This window comes from Lygodium microphyllum, chromosome 24, assembly GCF_053477565.2.
Source record: "Lygodium microphyllum isolate KBCC chromosome 24, Lygodium_microphyllum_v1.1.10, whole genome shotgun sequence".
Classification (NCBI taxonomy): domain Eukaryota; kingdom Viridiplantae; phylum Streptophyta; class Polypodiopsida; order Schizaeales; family Lygodiaceae; genus Lygodium; species Lygodium microphyllum.
In genome coordinates this window covers 13,886,947-13,892,965 of record NC_141158.1, presented here as the reverse complement: position 1 = coordinate 13,892,965, position 6,019 = coordinate 13,886,947, and positions in this window count along the sequence as shown.

Below are 6,019 nucleotides of genomic sequence, written 5' to 3'. Positions count from 1 at the left end.
GACTACTTTTTCATCATTCCGTCCCAGTGGAAGATACATAGAATTCCATAAGGACATTCTGTCCACCAATATTCCACCCTCATAACTAGTATTTAGGGTTCCAGGATCCCATCCTGGGTCACGAAGGGGCTCGTCAGATTCTTGGAACAATGCAGGATTTACAGCCAGAGCCCCCTCTGGCACCTACAATTCCTACTGCCCGATACTATCCCTACTGACAGACCTTTTGCCTACGAAGCCGGTCCAAGCCTCTCGTAGCGATAATCATGACCCCCTTGGAGTAGGGTCTTGCCGCTAGCTTGGGGGTAGCCTAGCGCGATCCTTCCTTTTATTCTGTTGACAATAATTTCAATCAAAAATCTAGATTCTAGCAAGCACAAACAGTCCTTTCAAATATGTATCAAATAATGCAATGACAATCATCCCAACATGTAAATCACAGCTTCACATAGCTAAGGTAGACCTTATCCTAAGGTAACCTTACATTCTAATGAGGATTCTTCTCCCCATAAAGAAGTGTTGAGTACACCTCTTATAACATGTTAAGCAAGGCATGAGTTTTCCATTTGGATTCACTTATCCAACATAAGCAAAATCCCTTAAGGAAATATATTGTGTCAATAACTCAACGAGATGATCTATAGGATTCCTAAATAGACAATTAGTTCTATAACCATCACTAATCAATTCTTAACCTCGTCACATTTGATCATATCTATATTGAATGTGCATAAAGACATATGTACAATAACCTTTGGCAATTAATTCTATCCTGACTCTATGCCTTAGAATCTCAACTATTCTAGCTATAAATCATAGTGATTAATCGTTTTATGCTTGTACTAATATGTTTTTCTAGATGAGTTATCGGTTTAATGTGTAAGTGAAGAATATGGAAGCTAATATCTTATGAATTAACTTATATTGTAAAATAATAATCTAATAATGAATAACCTGGTTTGGCAGCATGACGACATTAGGAACTTCATCTTTACTCGCGCTCGCATTAGCCACACCCGATGTTCCATTTGTAGTGGCAACTCCCGCAACCTCGGGCACTCCCGTATCATTGGCAATACCCGTTGCCTAACCAGTTGTGTTGATCTCCATGGTTTTTCCACTTCATCGCTTTTGAGCCATCGTCCACGAGGGGTTTGAGAGATAGGGAAAGTGGGATAGATTTTAGATGAGAGAGGGTAAGAGAATATGGCTTAGTTAAAGATCGGGACAAGGGATTTGAGCTAACTCTCTTCCTCCTTCTCTCTCTCTCTCTCTCTCTCTCTCTCTCTCTCTCTCTCTCTCTCTCTCTCTCTCTCTCTAGCTTCTCGCAGCCTCTTGAAGGAGTATTCTTCTTTCTCTCTTCTTCTCTCTCGCAGCCTCTTGGGGTCTCCTTATGTCTCCCTAAGTGCCCCCCATGCCTCTTATTTATAGTGAATTGGAGAAGAGGGCTTGCGATTGAGAAGTGGAGCTCTTTGTGGAGGGGGATCTTGGAAAGATCAGTGATCTGATGCTCAGATCATAAATCCGATGGTTCCATTGGCTCCAAAAGGGGGGTAAAACGCCAAGACACTTGGTTAGAAAGCTCTCAGTTCACTCTTTCTTCTTTTCTCTATTCGAAGTGTTGTCTACTGCCTGTAAACTGGATCGCAGCGCGCGCGATTTCGCCGGTCACTTTTCTTTATTTTTCTTTTTATAAAATCTTCAAACTAACTAACACATCACTTGTTTTTTTCTTTTAAATGACATCTAGTTCTAGAAATCTCCATATCTCTTTTTTTTTTTAATTTAAGATAATCTCCAAAATATCTAAAATATTCTAGTCTTGTCCAAAAGTTTAATATTCTTAAACCAGCCTTATTACGCATATTAACATTAGTGATTAATATAGCTCATATCTCTTGTTCACGTTATAACTTCCATGAAGGGTGGCTACGGCCCTTGTTAATTCATAAGAAATATCAAGTTACGACTCTCGGTTTTATTTATTTATTTATTTATTTTAGTTAGTTATTAATGCTAGTCAATTTTTTCTTTAGTTAGTAACCTTACTAACTTATTAATTGAATAACTAACTTTTGAACTAACCAACTAACTTTTATTTCCTGGGAATATTACACTTCTGTACGAGCCCCAGTAAATAAATATAATTTTATGGAATCCACCACAAAACCTCACGGAATCCACCGTGGAATATGCCTCCTCGCATCATACCCCTGGGGTGGGATAGCAATTGTCCTCAATTGCTAATAGCTCAATGTGGAGCGAGTAGTGAGGGGTGAGCACTTAGGTCACGAGTGTGCATCCATTGGGCCTCTTCAACAGGATGATTTTTAAATTTCGCCAAATATCTAGAATATCTACGGCCAGTTCTAGTGGTCATAAAGTCGATATCTAGAATAGTCTCACATTCAAGGATTTCAGTTTCTTCTTCTAAAAAAGGAGGATTTTCATAAATAGGGTGGACAGGTAATTGGCCTTTTAAAGGTCATAACAAACTGATATGAAAAGTATTGTGGATTTTTCAGTGTTGGGGTAGTTCTAATTTGAAGGCATTGACATTGATTTTGTGAATGATTTTGAAAGGTCCATAAAATCTAGTACAACAGGGTATTTCTCAACACTTTGTAGTCTTCACTTTTCAATGTGTAACCAAACATAATCATCAACTATGAAATTCATAGCTTGTATTTTCTTGTTTGCTTGTTTAGTATATAATTGTTGGGCTTTCGCAATCATATCTTTAACTTCATTAAAAATAGTGGCATGCATATTGGCAATATCATCAGCAGCTTTAACTTTGTTTGACAACAAAGTACTAGGTGTAGGCAATCTATATCCATAAATGATTTCAAAAGGTGATGTTCGTGTAGCTCTATGTTGAGTGTTATTGTATGTAAACTGAAGTAAATGCAAGTGTGTATCCCATGTTTGTGATTTTGAAATTGTGTATGCACGTAAAAGATCCAAGGTTGTACTATTTGTAGCTTCTGTTTGTCCATTTGTTTCAGGATGAAATGCAGATGAAAAATCAATCTTTGTTCCTAAGTTTGCAAACAAAGTAGTCCAAAAATTATTGTAGAATCTAGAATCACGATCAAAAATAATAACTTTTGGTAAACCATGGTTAGTGAAAATAATTTTTAGAAACAATTGAGTAGCTTGAGATGCAATTAATGTTTTCTTGCATGGAATGAAATATGCATGTTTGGTAAACCAATCTACAATAGTCCAAATCATATCGTGATTAGCTTGAGTGTTAGGCAAACCAGTAATAAAATCTATTGAAATATGTTCCCATGATCTTTCAGGAATTGGTAAATGCATTAACAAACCATACTGCTTACCATGGTGTCGCTTAACTCTTTGGCAAATTAAACACTTAGATACAAAGTTAGAAACATCAAATTCTATCTGTGGCCAATAAAAATCTTCAATCAATGTATGTAAAGTGGAAATAATACCTCTATGGCCTTGATATGGGGGACAATGAATTTCATGCAACACAAATGATCTAAATGGAACAGTTACACATAACCTTTTCTCATAAAGCATAAATCCATCATCATAAGACAATGAATCAATTGGAATCCAACTTATTGGCAATTAATTTATTCCAATCAGCTTGAAAACTGGGGTCTTGATGATAGGTATCTTTCATAGGGATAAGGGAATCAAAAGAGATCACAGAGATATTATGAATAGTTGGTCTTCTACTCAAGGCATCGGCAACAACATTTTCTTTTTCGGGTTGATATTGGACAAGTGGATGAAAACTTTGAATAAAAGCAGCCATTTAATATGTTGGTTGGTCAGATATTTGTGGCTGACTAAGGAGATGTTTGATACTTTGTTGGTTAGTTTTAATCATGAATTCAGATCCCATTAAATAGTGTTTCCATTGACGTAAAGCTTGTATTACAGCTAGCAATGTCTTATCATAGGTTTACTTAAGTTCAGAGGGTTTAAGCTTGCAGCTAGAGTAGACTGTGGGGTGGGAATCTTGCTTAAGGATAGCTCCTATTCCAGATCCATTAGCTTCAGTGACTACTAGGAAAAATTGTCTATTAAAGTCAGAGAGTTGCAATACATGAGCATATGTTAAGGCATGTTTCAGTAAATCAAAAGACTTTTGCTGATTTTCAGATCAATGATACACAATACATCTCTTTAATAACTTTGTCAAAGGTAATGCAAGCAATGAAAATTTTCTTACAAATTTTATGTAAAAGCTAGCAAGACCTAAGAAAGAACGTAATTTATGCATATTTTTAGGTATTGGCCAATTCAAAATTGCTTCTAACTTTTTAGGTCAACTTTAATACCTTCAGATGAAACAATATGTCCTAAATATTCAATGTGAGTTTGGAAAAATTCACTCTTTTCACGGTTTGTATATAATTGATTCTCTTTCAATAATTTGAAAACCAAAGATAAATGTTCATAATGCTCGTTCTCATTCTTACTGAAAACCAATATGTCATCAATGAAAACAATGACACAATGCTGATGCTTCAAAAATATGTGATTCATCATACGGTTGAATGTGGCTCGTGCATTAGTTAAACCAAAAGGCATAACAAGAAATTCATAATGTCCAAACTGAGTTCTAAATGCAGTTTTGAATATGTCAGATGTGTCCAGTAGTACTTGTCAATGGTATCCAAATTTAAGATCTATTTTGCTAAATATTGTAGCCCCTTGTAGTTTATCCATGAGATCGTCTACCCTAGGGATTGGATAGCTATTCTTGATAGTGATCTTATTTAGGGCACGATAATCAATGCACATCCTATAGGTGTTGTTTTTCTTTTTAACTAATAGGGCAGGTGCACCAAATGGAGAACTATTGGGCCTAATGAGTCCTCGGGTTAACAATTCTTCAACTTGAGTTTGAATTTCTTTCTATTCAATTTGATTATGTCGATAAGGTGTTTTACATGGTGGTTGAGAACCTGGAATTAAGTCTATTTTATGATCTTCAAGACGTATGGGTGGTAAACCAGGTGGTAAGTCAGCAGTAAAACAGTCTTTAAATTGTGAAAGAAATTGTGTGTGCCTAGGATGCATCTTATTTTCCTTAACTTCAATTTCATTCACCCAGATTAGGTAGGATTTGCTACCTTTTCTTAATGCACATTTAGCTTGTGTATGACTAAGCAATGGAAAATTATCACAAGTATGAATACCATGCAATGTGATTTGTTTCCCATGAGAATTAATCTTCATTGAATGTGTGGAATAATCTATATCGAGATTATACTAATGACGCCAAGGCATTCCTAAGATAATGTCACTAGATTGCAAAGGCACAACTAAAAAATTTCTACATTCAACACAATCACCAATTTTAATATCTAAGTCATGCACTTCTTGTGTTCCATTGTATCTAGTGCCTAAGAATGCAGCCTTGATGTAATGAGTGGAAACAATATGTAAATTCAATTCTTTGACCAATTTTGCAGAAATAAAATCGTGTGTGCTCCCATCGTCATGTAAAACAGTATTTTCTTTACCATACACAAGACATTTCATCGTTAATAAAGAATGAGGATTTGGTATACATGGTAAAGTATCTGAAGTAGTGCCGTTATCGTCATCGTCTTCCATGAATTTTGGCATTTCTTCATGGTCTTCATCTCCAGTTGCTCCCAAATAGTTAATGTGAACAGTTGGCTTTTTGGATTAACAATTCACCGCTAGATGTCTAGGTTGATGGCATTTATAACAGACAATGGATTTGGCTTTAGAAACATTATTGGTAATAGTGGGAAGTTTAGGAATGTTGGGATTTGGCTGAAGAGATGGCTTAGGATTTGGATTTATGTTTGATGGTGTGGTAAAGCAGGGGGTCATGTCCAAGATTTACGAAATGAAGATGGAACAAAGCGGTTTTGATTGAATCTTCGAAAGTTAGAATTAAATTTCTTTGTACTGAAATTACCATTGTTTGAGATTTGTTGTGGTCGCTTCTCTCATCCTCGAATTTTGTCTTCAGCATCAAGGGCCAAGGAAATCGCAT